The sequence below is a fragment of the Thunnus thynnus genome, chromosome 9 (assembly GCF_963924715.1).
Source record: "Thunnus thynnus chromosome 9, fThuThy2.1, whole genome shotgun sequence".
In the NCBI taxonomy this organism is placed as follows: Eukaryota; Metazoa; Chordata; class Actinopteri; order Scombriformes; family Scombridae; genus Thunnus; species Thunnus thynnus.
Window position 1 is genome coordinate 4,376,932 of NC_089525.1, and position 14,460 is coordinate 4,391,391.

The window sequence follows — 14,460 nt, forward strand, 5'->3', positions numbered from 1 at the left end:
TTTTATTGTATTTATTGGGACAATGTGCAGTTTTAAACATAAATGTTAACATTTGATGCACTGCACCAGAGTTAGCTTTAAAGCTAATTTTCATCTGCAGTTCCTTACAATTAAAACATATAACAGCACAATAACAAACAGTACAAAGCAAAAAACACATAGGACACACTCCACAAAATACAAAGCCACACATAACAGCACATCACATACACCCACAATGTCAACCAGAAATCAACAATGCAAGCATTTCAAACCAAGAGCAAGATTATTTGAGAAGACCATGAGATCAAATCCAGACTGATTGGCCACAGAGCTGAGCAGCCTTCAGCAGATTCTTCAACCTGGTTCTGAATGCACTGATTGAACTGCAGCTCTTTATATCATCAGGTAGGACATTCCACTGAGTTGTGGCTTTCACAGAGAAAGCTGACTGTCCAAATGCAGTTCAATGAAATAGTCTGGTACAATCTTTTATAGAGGAGATTCTGAAGGATCTAATAGAATTTACTGGATGAGTGTACACAAAGTCACATAGCTTTTCAAAACACATTTGGATGACACACTCACTCACATATCTAAGTTGAGTACATAATACATAAGTTTCTGGAAACCATAAAAAACAAACAGTAGGTGTCACCCTTGCAGAAACATGACATAACTAGTGTAAGAAAAAACACACAAGAAGAAGACAGCAACTTGCCCCCCCCCCCCCCCCGCCCCAGCTGTGTTTTTAAAGATTGTTCTAGAGCAAAGTACTTACCCCTACCATTTGCTCATTTTTCAGGTTTTGCAGGCTCAGTTTTTTGTGGATTTTGCCAGCTTGAAATGATGGAAATTTTGAAGAACTCACATCAAGGCAAACTGGTGAGTCAGATTTTATTTATTTACTGCTGCTTACGGGTCAGTGGCTCAGATTGGTTTAGAGTTTGGTTTTTTTGTGTGGAGGTTTAAATTTGTTTCTACAGTTCCTGTTCAAAACATGCCTGCTCAGAACAGGCCGATTGCTTAATGTTTCTCAAGAATTGCATATATATGTATCAGTTGACAAACACATCAATGAAAACAATAAGGAATTAATAATTAAATGGTTTAAATCCAGACAGAAACTTCACCAGTGAGACTTAACTGAGGTTGAACCGTAAAAGCAGTTTATGGCCTTCCATTGGTTGATTCTGCCTCTGTTTTTTCCTCCTGTGTGCACTAGTTCTCTCTCAGGCAGTTTAACTGAGGGGGACACGTGCCTTTTGTTTTGCTTAGCCACTCAGAGCCCAGAAGCCCCACCCCACTGTGATGTGACCATGTTTATATCGAACAGCCCCCGCTGCACTCAGACATGGTGCTGAGCAGCTCGCTGTTCACTTGTCTATTCAAAGTTTATTAATATTAAACATGTTGCATGTCCAAATTGCACCAAACTCAATACATACATACAGACAGAGATTCCTTGCTTTTTATTTAGATGAACTGCAGTTCCCGTTTAAAACATGTCTGAGACATCCTGCAGTAAGTCTTGAACATACATGCCAAGTTTCACTCACAGTACACAATTCAATAGTGGAGCTTAAGTCTCTTAAACTTTTTCAAGTCATTAACACCACAATATAATTCCACCTTCAGTCACAATGTGGGTTGCAATGGCAGAGTGGAGCTGTCTGTATTTCCTCTTGTTGACTCCACAGGCAGAAGAAGCAGCAGAAAAACATTGTTTGCTGGGTGTTTTTATATATTTCTCAAGAACCGCTCATCCAAACAACTTCACATTCGATATTGCACTTCCCTGGGTCCTCAGCAATACACCTGCCAAGTGTGAAGTCAATCAGATGAACGGTTGTCGAGATACACGAAGGACATACATACATACATACACACAGACATACAGAGAGATTTATTCCTTTGTAGTTAGATAGATGTGAGTGAGCTACTGGCTAACTAATACTGTTTTGAGCTGCACCTTTTATATATTCATAGTCTCTTCAGTACTTATCCAGGACCTCTCCTGTAAGACATAAAAAATACAACCTGGTAAAAAATACATCGTATTGTAGAGGAGAAATAAGTGACTGTGGCAGTCATCTGCCATGTCTGTCTTTCTTGCCTTAAACTGGCAATTTGCATGTCAGATTCGGTCTGGGTGGTTTCTGTGATTGACCATGATTGTGTTCACATCTTGGAGTTTGACAGAGCAACATCATGATGGGACGTACACCTGAACATTATGGCTGTTTGGCTAACTGTCACAAGAGGCACCTAGTTAGCAGGCAGTGCAGGCTGCAGGTGTCTCACTCAATTACATGCACAAGGACACCACCATTACACATTCCAGCCCACTGCATCTGAAGCAGGATTAGTGTGCATCAGCTCAGGGACAGTCAAAGACACGGTCACTGTTGCACCCAGTTGCCACATCTGTGCTTCTTATTAGCCACAGGCTGCGACACTGAGCTCAGCCAGGGTTTTCCCATTCCTTCTGCCTGTGTCTGAAGAATTCACTCAATATGAGAGAGAGAGAGCTCCTGTGGTGGATTTATCATCCTGAGGCAAGTGGTGTTAGTGAGAATTTTATTACATAGTCAGGGCTGTACCTGAGTACCATTCTTAGTCTTGACTATGGCCTTAAGACCACTTTTCTGTGACTTCTGGGTTTGACTTGGCTTTAGTCTGAGTCTTGACTGCGATTGAATGTTGGCTTTTTGCCCACCTTAAAAAAGAATTCTCTAGCTTGTGTGCATGGATTGTATTTGTATAGAAGAAACTAACTTCTAATTACTGATCAGTAAAATTAGTTAAAGCCTTTTCATCATCATCTTTGATCCCTGAAAAATTACATGCTGCACTGTTTTTTTGCCTATTTAGCATCTGGTTTTGTAAAGAACTCATTTTGGTTTTGACTCCATATTGTTGAAGCCATACTGACTCAGACTTCACAGTCTGAGGAACTAAAAAAGAAAAGTAAAAGCATTTACCCAGACTGCATGGATGAGTTCTAATTTGTCTTCACATATTCCAGGTCTTTAAAGATTCCCTCCAAACATGTTTTACAGCATATAAAATGCTCTGCTCACAGTCAATTCACAATAAACAAAACACAAAAGAAATGTTCAGATCTCACTCATAGTGTAACCATAAAATGTGGAAAATTGCTTGATCACTCAATTAACACACAAAGAGAGCATCATCAGGTTATGAAATGATGTCGAATCTAAAACTACTGTGCAGAATTTGAAACATCTGTTCACTAACCTGCAAGGCTATTAAACAACCCTCAGATAGAAACAAAAGTCTAGAGTTCAACTAACCAAGGAACAATCTGTCTTCACAACCATAAATGACAGCACACAAGCATGCACCGAGTAGCATCACACAATAACATTGCTACCATATTAAATTAAGAACAAACAACACTAACCTCTAAAGGCTTATCAGATTAACACATAGAAATCTGCATAACCATGGGTTGTCTTACCGCCGGCTCAGACAAAAATACAGCAGAATAAACTAACTGTTAAACACTCAACTGTCTCATTTTACATGGCAAAGAACTAAGTTTAGAATAGACACATCAAATGATAACCTGTTATTCAATTTTCTCTCACAAGAACATGACGGTTGTGTTCAGAGCAGAAAGAAGCCTGACTAATCCTGAAGTGAAGAGTATCCAGCAGTGTAGAACAGTGAAAATAATCCACATTCCTCCATTGATTGTAATTACATTTAAGCTGCTGTGCATGACATGACGTGACACAACATTCATTTTTTACTGTGCTGACCCTCTATGGAGATTATGTGCTTTACTGATTAAAAAGGCTTCTTGATTAACAACGCAACAATTATATCAAAGTGCAGTGAAACCGAACTTTCAAATTGATCTTTCTTAGAAGAATGTAACATTTTCTCAGAATAATGTTATTAATTTCAGTAGTTTCATTCAGCGATGGTCTTGTGTCACCCGTTCATTCATCATTCATCAGTTTGAAGAAACGCTTTTCATTTCCTAGAATCTCAGGTTCAGTACTAGTACTATTCAGTTCAAGGTTAGTGTTGTGATCGCTGCTGGTGGAATACACGTTTAGAAATATTTTGTAAGCTAATTAAAAAGTTTCCTTTATTCTCTATGCATAAATTCATACAAATACAGATGCACCTCTTTACTTTATGGTAATGAAAAACTAAACTGTGAAATAACTCTGCACTGATCAACTCACCAGGCTGAAAAAACTGTTTCAGAATGAACATGAGATTACAGTCAAGACAGCTGAAGTTTCAGCTAATATAATAGAATCTGCAGAGCAAGCATTTGATTTCAGGACCATCTTGTGTACACAGTCAAAGTGGTAAAAGTCTGTCTGTGTGTCTGTCGTCTGCAGAGATGTACCAACTGAACGGCCACCAATCGAGGATGGCTGGTTTCCAGCTGATCGGCCATGATCAGTTACCAGCTCCAATCAGTCTCATATGTCTGACATATCTGAACATCACAGCATGTCAGCCACTATGGCTGGTAGGTTGAGCAACTTCACGAGCCACCATTTCCATCCCTGATTGTCATTCATGATCTGGCTTACTCTCACATTATATGTGTATTCTATATATTATAATTGTTGGGATCATGCACCATTTTAATGTAGGGCATTGAGATTAAATTTGGCTATCAGAAATAATTAATAATTACATTGGGTAGTAAGATTTAATTTAGGCTAGGCCCAGTTGTTACTTGTCTTTTGAGTGAGTGAGGTGCTGCTTTGTTGAGCTGGTGATCTGTGGGTGAGTCAGGCTGAGACGAGCTGTGGCTCTGAGGCTGAATGGTGCAGGCTTTGCTGGGCTGTCAGTGATCCAACCGTGCAGGCCGGAGGGCCCAGGTCGCTCCTTTGTTCAGTACTTACAGAGTTAACGGTGAGTTAACTCTGCTTCATGGTTCCTGTGCTTGTAAAATCCGCCAGCAGACTTATGTAGTAGCCGCTGGCACAGGCAGGCTCTCGCATCTTCTGCTGTAGAGAGAAGAGTTCTGTGTGTGTCTGCTGTGAGAAAGACACGAGAGAGCAGAGAGCTGAGCAGCAGAGCTGCTCCTGCAGCAGCAGTGAGGAGGAAATAAAGCAGAGGTGGAGCTCTGGTTTTGAATCATGAGTCACATTGACCAATGATGATAAGGGGAGGGTCCATAGGGTGGAGTTCAGGTCTAGGTGTAAAAACCTGACAACTCTGGGAAATTGAGTTCTATGATGGGCAAAGTTCAGTTTAAATCACACAAATGAATGAATTCTGTGTAGTTCCAGTGGTACCTACATAATAGAGGAGCAGTCCTTGTTACTTTGCTCTGTGGATATGAAATTCAAATCAACCCCTTTCACCTGACAAGAACATTGATATTGGACAATGCCAGCCTCTTTTAAATTCTTGCTGTCTACAATATCTGTGCATGGCACCTGCGATGAATAAGGTCAGGGAAAGATCATGGTTACGGTTAAACACATATCTGCATGTCAGATGTGCTATATGCCCTTCCACCACACACTTACTCTCTGCCTTGATACAGAAAGCTCACACTGAATGGGCACTGAACGCTGATGCAAATTGGGGTAATTTGAGGTAATTCCTTCCTACTTGGCTGATTTAAACATGGCATGTGGACACAACGCCTGTATAATTCTATCCAATCCAGTATAATACAGCCCTGCAGGAAATACCGCCTGTGTGTGTGCATCAGTTCTGGTGTGAGTAGGAGCCCACCTGTTCACACCAGAAGCACATGTATCTGTGCCGTTAACAAGCGATTCTGTTCCTCTGCTCTTTTCTATTCACATGCAGAGCTTATCTTTACTCAATAAAATAAATATTCACTTAAATTACACAGTTTTAATAACCAAATCAGTCCACCTGTAATCAGTGCAAATGGACAGGCCAAGCTAGCGCTAGCTAGCTAACGGGCTAACATGCTAACGCTAGCGGGCTAACGCGCTAATGCTAGCGCCACTATGCTAACAGCAAACTAAAAAAGATTTTAGCATTTAATTCAATAAAAACAAATGACAAAGACATTAGGCACACAAAAGCATAACTTATTCTTGTTACAAATTTACAGGCTGTGCTCAGCATTGGGAAACAAAGCTGCAGGCAAAGTAATAACCTCATCAATTTGACATTTGATTGTCTTAGGCTAGCCTATAGCCACCCCACCGCTCTCTCGCTCGCTCACTCGCTGTCTGTCTGCTTGTGTGTGTGTGTGTGTGTGTGTGCTCGTCTCTCTTGATCTCTGTTTAGACACAACTGACAAATATGTATATATGAGATTTGACAGCTAACACCATCATCAATATTTTTGGATGGGTGCAGAGCAGATGAACTTCTGTCACTCACTGGCACAGGCTGCTTTATTCTGAAAATTGACTGGATGCTCTATGCTGTTCCTATGTCTGACTTCCTGCATGGCTCCATCTGCTCTGTGCAGCTTTATAGTGTACCTTTATATATGATTCTACTTGCAGATGTATGTGATCCACAGTACAAAAATGTTAACTTTCTGTGAAATTGTAACATCAAAAAAGCTTAATATATATGATAATTCCTTTGTCTAAATCTGGTTCTAAGCAATTGTCTGTCACAGTATCAGCAGTTGAGATTTTTCTTTTACATGTATTACAACGTTTGATAATGTAACAAATAATAGTGAAACACAGTTCATTGCACTGAGCATTAATTTAATTATTTTATGTGATTTTGCTTACAGTTGCCATGTTTTAATATTGGTATTGTAAAATATTTCTTCAGATTTCCAGCATATTGTTCAGCCTTAGCAGTCAATGTCAGATTCAGTGTCTATCTGCTGTATCTTGTATAGATTTTGACAACATTTTGGAACCATCACTCAACATGCTGTGTATGGAAGATATAACAGAAGTGAAAAGAGCAAGCTAAAACAAGCAGGATGAAAGGGAGAGAGAGAGAAGGCTGGCAAAAAAGCTCTAAACCTGTGTAATGAGCATGCTCAGCATGACATCAGCAATGTTTCCTACTAAATCTCACTTTTTTTCCATCTTTCTCCCATCTTGTCTCTCTTTTCCTCTGTCTCTCACGTCCTCTCCCTCCTATCCACTCCCACGCTCAGCCACCAGCCCACAGGGAAATTATGGGATGTCAGGAGAATGGTAGGGAGGAAGAGGGAGACGTGGAGAAAGGAAACTAATATATGCAGAGGCTCAAAGAAGAAGTCAGCTATCTTCTACAGTAAGACCATGACTTCAATTTCTTGTGTCTTGTTGCTCCTAACAGACTAAACATGCTGTGATATCAACAGAAATGAGAGATGAAGAAACAGATGTAGGTCCTGTTGCTCCCTCCTGATTCACAACTGGTTTTGAGGCTGAAGGGCAAACATCTGGATGTGCTGATGTTTCTCAGTCTCTGTTGTATTTCCAGGCTCCTTGTTGGTACCTTTAGATACTGTAATTTCTAAAAAGACTATGGTATGGAACAGTTCACGACCAGCAAATACTACTACTACTAATAATGATGATTCTTGTATTCACTTTAATACAGTAGTGAATTATTTAAGTTGTTCAGGACTTTGGAAGTATGTCACACTCATTTTCTGCATAGAACATTTTGGGTGACTGTCAGTTTAAGGATTTTCAAAGTTTGGATGGGCATAATTAATACAAAAGTTGAGCAGTGTCGTGACAATTCACCTCTTTCACTTCAATGAAGAAACAAACAACAACTAAATAAAGTATTGTCACACTTTCTTTAACGCTCAGAGCATGCTACACTCACACTCGATACAGACATACAAGCTGCTGCAGAGGAGTGAGCACCTACCAGTGGGGTGAATACTCCTTCATCTCTTTCACATCAACCTCTAGGAGTTGTTTTGATGACTCTATGCATGGTTATACTCATACAGACATAGCAGGATATGCTTCAGCATAAACAGATGTTCTTTGTTTATCTTTTACACAGGAACATACTGTTCAGACACACAAACATGGTTTCTATGACAGTTTTAATCTTTCACAAGTTCACACAAGCATTTTTACATATTCATACAATAGTTTCCCTCACAGTAAATATCTTGTTAGAAAAAAACTGGTTCTGGAACAATAAAAGGTCCAAATCTAAAGGAGCACTGCAGATAGAAACATCCAATCAGAGAGTTTAAAATTCAGTTGTATGTATCCACTAATGGTGGAGATGATAGGTTGACAAAACCCTCTGCAGTTAAATAATTTCATTTCTGGATTCTGGGTCAATTTTGGATCAGTTCTGCAACAATAGTGAGGGATTTATTTGTTCCTATTTGCAGCTAAGAAGTGTTCCAAATTTACTGCAGCTCTAAATTTGTGCCCCTGATCGTCATCGCCATAATGACAACTACTGAGACTCCATTACAAACTGACAGGAAAAAAAACAGAATTTCTCAGAAACAACATAAATAGTATTTATATATTATTTAATACTGACCAAGGAATATGGACGCTACTACTATCTACAATTATTGATCACACTCTCAGGAAATCTGTCTGAATTTTTACAGCTGTAACATTTTAACAGTTTGTAAAGCTTTGTTTTCTACCTTTTAACCCTAACCCATACAAACATCATACATAGATCACATTGACCTATCTTATTCGGGCTCTGTTCATAGAGGCATCATAGACATAGACACCCAATTAACCTCATTCTGTCACCCACATGTTTAACCCTACACCTCTTCATACGCCCATTGGGAAACTCTGGCGCTTAAAGAAGAGAGGGTCAGAAGAAATCTCATTTAGTTTGTCACTGTACAATTACTATACATGCACGTATATACAATCACAGTCACATCTGTATACATGGCTCCAATTACACATAGACTGCACCAGCTCCTCCCCTCCACTAAGATTAGACAAAATAGACAGTTATAAGACTGTAAGTTGTGCCCTTAATCAGTCTTGGTAGCTGTAGTATTACAGGTGTCTTCTTAATGTTGAAAACATCCTTAGTTGGGGTTTGGCTTTATGCTTTCATCAAATATACTGTGCACTTGCTTTATATTTCTCCATAACACTGTAATCATCATCTTTGCAATCAGCAGCAACACCTCAAGTAAATATGTCTGATTTGTCTTAAATGCTCTCATTCTAGTTTTCCATTCAAACTCCCTCCAGGTAGGACTGCTTGTTTACTTGTGACCATCAAGGCATGTCTTTTTTCTGTCTCGTTTCCATAGTGTTTCCTGTTACGTTATCTTGAAGCCATCTGTAGAAGTGGGCTATCAGTTTCTTTTTTTAATCACTTCCTACATTGTCAACATGAAAATCTTTTCTTAATTAGATGGTAGTTTACATATTTGCTCCCAATCTCTATGAGTCTGTAAGTAGTGTTGCACTTGAAGAAATCTAAAAAAAAAATCCATCCCTGACAGAGCAAATTCTTACTGAAGATGTTCATATGATTTCAAACTTTCACCACACAAAAGCTGATCCACAATAGCTGGCCTTCATCTGCCTATTTTCTGAAGCTGTTACATTTAATGCTCTGGATATAGAATTAAAAATGTTTGGTTGTTTTCTAATAACCAACCAAGTTTTCATTGTGAATTTAATCCATTCATTATCTAGTTTTATTTTCTTCTAATTTGCTTGACTTGAAAGGTAAGCCTTCCAGGGAAATACTGGGGCATGACTCTATACTCACCCAACCGTTTCCATATCATTTGTTATCCATGCTATCAGGGTGCTCAGCTGTGTCCAATAGTAGTAGTTAATGTTGGGCAAATTAAGCCCCCCTTTTTGCTTTGGTAGTAACAAAGTCTTGAGTCTAACTCTAGGTTTTTTGTTTTGCCATATGAATCTTGATATCAATTTGTAAAGAGTGTTGAATGCCACCACAGGGACTCCTACCAGCAAACACTGAGATAGAAAAAGCAGTCTGGGCAAAACATTCATTTATACAGTTTCAACTGATAAGGGGAGAATCTCCCATCTGAGCATATTAGCCTTTATCTCCTTCAGTAGAAAGATTCTCTTAAAAGAGGCCATGTTTCAGTAGAATAGAACGGCTATTTTTACGAACACATTTTCTTGTACTATACTACCGATGAGATATACACACATATGGCAAAACATCTGGAAGCTGATGTTTGCTGTCAGCCTGTCAGTGATTATTATTTGTACTGTAATTTTCACACAGCATTAGTAAATCACACATCATGTTGATACTCAGTGTCTGCTTGTTCTGACGTTTTATTAAAGTGATGTGATGATTATGTTGAGGGGAATTTTCAAACTGCAGATGCTACATTTTTATGGCTACATCAAATGCAAATGGGTGTGTAGATGTCATGTGAATTATTTTAGACATATTTCCCCCCAAATGAAGCTTGACATATATGGTGTTTTTGGAAAGGAAGAAGGTTAGAACAGTGCTCGGTCACGACATGTATTTATGATGATATACACATCAGTTATTCTGGTAGGGTTGAAAAGCTCAAATCCTGAAGTCTTAGGCCTTGAGATTTGAGATTTAGCTTTAAAAAGTTATGATTAACTTAAACTAAAAAGTTAAATAAATGTGCTACTGAATTATTTCCCTGAATTCAATCTTAAAATGATAAATAATTAATGACAATATTTGTGTGAAATGACAGTGTGTAATGTCAGCGGCGTGGCTCACAGTGATGAACCTACAGAGGATTATCAGTGACTCTGCAGCTCACCTCGGCTTTACAGAGCTTTATAGTGAGTTTTAGCTCATCGCTTGGCTGCAACTTTACTTTTTTGGTTCACTCTCAGCGCTCTCGTGGCGTCATTTTCGGCCACAGAAGGCAGCTTTTTTTCAGAGAGAAAGCTCTGTATACCACCCAGACTAGCTGGTGAACATAGTGGAGCATTTAGCAGCTAAAAGAGTCAGATATTTCCCTCAGGAGTTGATAGAGAGCAAAAACAGAGCTAAAAGAGAGTGAATATTGGACTTACATTCACCAGTTGGACAGAAACACGACTCCAAATGAATGAAAGAACAACTGTTTGCTAACAAGTTATTAACTTAAAAGGTGATGATTTGTAACTGTTCACAACTTGTTTCCAGTGCCCCCAAGTGGCCAAAAAATTAATTATTGCAAGTTTACATTTACGTTAATAAATTTGGAGGACACATTTCTCCAAAGTGAGATACAAATGAGGTTCAAATGTTATAATATGCTGTTTACAAAATGTGTCCACTTATCATATTTCAGCTCACAATTAATTTCTTGGTTTTAGGTTATAGGTATTCTTGTGAAATGAACACCTACAGTGTTGGATGGGGTTGAGGTCAGGGCTCTGCAGGCCAGGCCAGTTCTTCTACACCAAACTGGCCTGGCTTTGAGCAAAAGGACCTTCACTAAACTGTGGCCACAAAATTGAAAGCACACCGTTGCCTAACACATCATTGTTAGATAACGATATGTTAACGAGATGTATATTTGATGAATGTCTTTCATGCTTTCTCCAAACTGTAAACTGGTTTGGCAGGTGCATAAAGCAGAGCCCAGTAGCTGGATGGGTTTAGATGATCAAGTTGTGTTGAAACTAAGGTTAGATTAGGATTCATCATTAAGTGGTTATAGAACATCTCAAGCTTGAGGCAAGTAATGTCAAGAAATGCACCTCGCAGCAAAGCATTAACAACCTCTATGTGTGTGTGTGTGAGTGTGTGTGCGTGCATGACACAGGGGTGAAGACTTGGAATAGAACTATAATTAAAGTTAAAGTCAGGTGACTAGCCTGCTGAATGACAGATCCTAATTAGCTGCACACAAACACTCTTATGCACAGCCCAGACACCCACACACACACACACACACACACACACCCTGTGGCAACATATGTCTTCTAGCCCTTATCTCCCGGTTGAAACTGAGCTCTATTATTCTGCTAATAAACCAAGGTAGGTGTTGTTTATTGGACTTCTCCCCTTTCTTCTCTCGCCCCGGGCTAAATGCAGTTCCATAGTTAAATTATTTCCAATTGTCTCTGGTGTGGATGTCTGCTGAACACAAGTAGGGCAATCTGCATTTCTTTGCCCAAACATGCTGATAGCGTGGTGAGCTGTAATCACTCACTTTTTTTTCTCTCTTCACTCATTCCCTCTCTCTTTTTGATTCTGTGTGGGGGGTTTAAATTAGCAATTATCATTAGTTTACTATTTAGAAATACAAAACACAAACCAAATGAAACTTCATTAATGGGCACATAATAAGACACATGTACTGTATTTTTATGCAGTATGCGTACACAAAAATGTCATGTAAGGTCTGGAGACGGGATGGAATCAGAAGGTGTGATAAAATATCTATCAACTGAACAACATTCAAAGTTTCTCTTTAGATGTGGAATTTGAGTCTTTTTATTTGGAGACCAGAAAGCATCCAGGAACATGACTCAAAGTTTAAAGTCACGCTATTCTTAGACCCTTGCCATTAGAGAGGCTGAAAAGGTAAACTTTGTTCTGAGAGTGGTGCCAAAGAAAAGGTCTTAGGTGCTGAAATTACGCTGAGCAAATTTCAGGGCAATCCAAATTATGAGAGATCTTGACCTAAAGTTGACATTTTGGCCAGAGGATGTCTCTAGGTGGAAGGCTCATAGTCTAAAATGGAAAGGGTTCATCCTCCAGAAGGAATGAATTTCATCAGTAATTTTCATAGTAGTTTGCAGATTTAGATACTTTAGTTCAGTGCATTTAGCTAAATGCTGCCGTCAGCATGCTAACCTGTTCACTATGACAACGCTAACATGCTGATATCAACAGGTATGACATGTTCACCGTCTTCATTTAGTGTGTTAGTGTCTGATGCTAACATTTGCTTGCTAGCAGAGCCATGCTAGTGGTAGTGTGAGGTTGTACTTAAAGGTATACTATGCAGGAAAAACAATGTACAGACTCGTACAAAAGTAATCCCTCTTAATCATCACTTGTCACCCGCTAGAAATGTGTGGCGGTGTATGTATCTGCAGAGACTCTGCCCTCTGCCTGTATTTTCTTATTATTTAAGCGTTCAGGAAGCTTCTGAGTGTCACCCTTTGGGCAGTGGGTGTGTAGCCTCCAGCCAATAACAGTGTGAGGTCAGGACTCGTAGCGTAGCAACCAGGTTACATCTCTCCTCTGCTCTGCTCTGCTCTCTGTCTCTGTGTCATGGATGTATAAAGAGCTGCAGATCTGTGTGTTTGCTTGAGGCTGAGCTACACACACGCAGAGCAGAGAGGGCACAGAGGAGAGGATCGAGATTTGCATTCACACAAAAGCCGGCTATGTGGCCTTCCTGCAGGGTTATGTGGACGTATGTGAAGGTGTGGGTGTGTTTATTTGTGCTTTAGAACGTAACAATGAAACAATGAGAAAATAATGTTTTATTTATCTGATTCATGGCTTTATTCTCACCAGTGCCACTCGCTCTCTGCATTCACTCTCTAGCTCACTCGACCACTGCTGCTCTCTCTCTCTCTCTCTCGCGCTCGTTGAGCCGGGAAGGAGGGGCCAACTTTGAATGCTGTGTTTACAGACACCAACGACAAATCCTGCATAGTATAACTTAAAGCACAGCTGGTTTGCTAAATGCTAATATCAGCATGCTAACATGCTCACTGTGACAATGCTTATATGCTGTTATGAGCTAATTAGTACAAAACGCAGCTGTACAGCTGTGGATGATGGGAACATCATTAGTTTTGCAGGTGTATTATGTGTATTATATTTTCCTATTTGTTTGACCTGCTGGTTAATATGAATAGTTGGGATCACCAAAGTCAGTAGGATTCATCCTCTGGGATCATATGTATCACGGCAATCCATACAACAGTTGCTGAGATGTTTTTGTCTGGACCAAAGTGATGGACCAACTGACTGACAATGTCATCCCTGGAGCCATCCCTTCAGGCCAAACATTTGACCAAAATTTGACTTTAGGGCTGAGAGGAGAGCTCTTGGGGTCCTCACAGTCAGTAGAATCATCCTTTAGGGACCATGAATATCCTCTCTACTGCTACATCAATTGATGGCTGTAATCTCATGGAACAATACTTGAATTGAGAAACAGTAGCCTCTAGTGTATCTACACAAAATAAACCTTATCGCCTCAAATTTCTCCTCTCCAGTTACCTTCTATGTAGCTTTCAAACATAAAACAAATATTAGAATATCTTGATCCCATCACCTCAGTTTGTTCCAGTCAGTGACTGTCTCTGTCAGGGTTTTTCATAAATAAAAGTATAATAATAATAAGGCAGAGGCTGAGCTCTGACTGTTTATTTTGTCTTAAAAGAAAGATGATTGCACTGCCCTGTTATCTGGCCCACCAAACTCCAGTCATAAAACTCTCAACTTTTACAAAATGCCATTGGTAGAATATTCATGCAAACTAAGAAATTACACCCAGCTTGACCTCCCCTTATGTGCCCTCAATACAAGCCACACTGGATTTGAGTGCTTCTGCTCATGTATAAATCATTA

General features: G+C 39.5%; 1 long non-coding RNA gene across 1 annotated transcript in view; it reads left to right on the forward strand.

Annotated features, from left to right (window-relative positions):
• Positions 1-725: 725 nt before the first annotated feature.
• The window catches only part of LOC137188966 (uncharacterized), a 66,660-nt gene continuing 52,925 nt past the window's right edge, over positions 726-14,460 (forward strand). The window contains exon 1 of the long non-coding RNA XR_010929566.1: positions 726-864. This is a non-coding gene — a long non-coding RNA (uncharacterized lncRNA). The remainder of the gene's footprint in view (positions 865-14,460) is intronic.